Source organism: Penaeus monodon, chromosome 23, assembly GCF_015228065.2.
Source record: "Penaeus monodon isolate SGIC_2016 chromosome 23, NSTDA_Pmon_1, whole genome shotgun sequence".
Taxonomy (NCBI): domain Eukaryota; kingdom Metazoa; phylum Arthropoda; class Malacostraca; order Decapoda; family Penaeidae; genus Penaeus; species Penaeus monodon.
Window position 1 is genome coordinate 39,810,676 of NC_051408.1, and position 384 is coordinate 39,811,059.

The window sequence follows — 384 nt, forward strand, 5'->3', positions numbered from 1 at the left end:
GGGCCATAGGAAGTAGGAAAAAGAGGCTGTTTACGAGCTCTTTAAGAGAGACTGGTTTGGCAAAGGAGCATATGCGTCCCTTTATTGTACAGTGCGATAAACACATCCACAAAACACACCTGTATATTGTGGCGAAGTTCGTGCAATCAGGAAAATCTTAAAACCTAATGATACTGGCCATTAAAAAAACCTTTCTTTTTTATGCTTTAGCACGGGGGAATCTCAAGGTCGTGTGAAGGTTTTGCAAGGTCGCTCATGACTTCTGATTCCCTTGCAAGAGTCAATTGCACGTGAATGCAAGCCTTACCTTGTTTATTCCCGTTGCAAAGGAATCATTTTCCTCTTTCCTCGATGTTGTGTGGTGTGATATGGATGATAATTTGC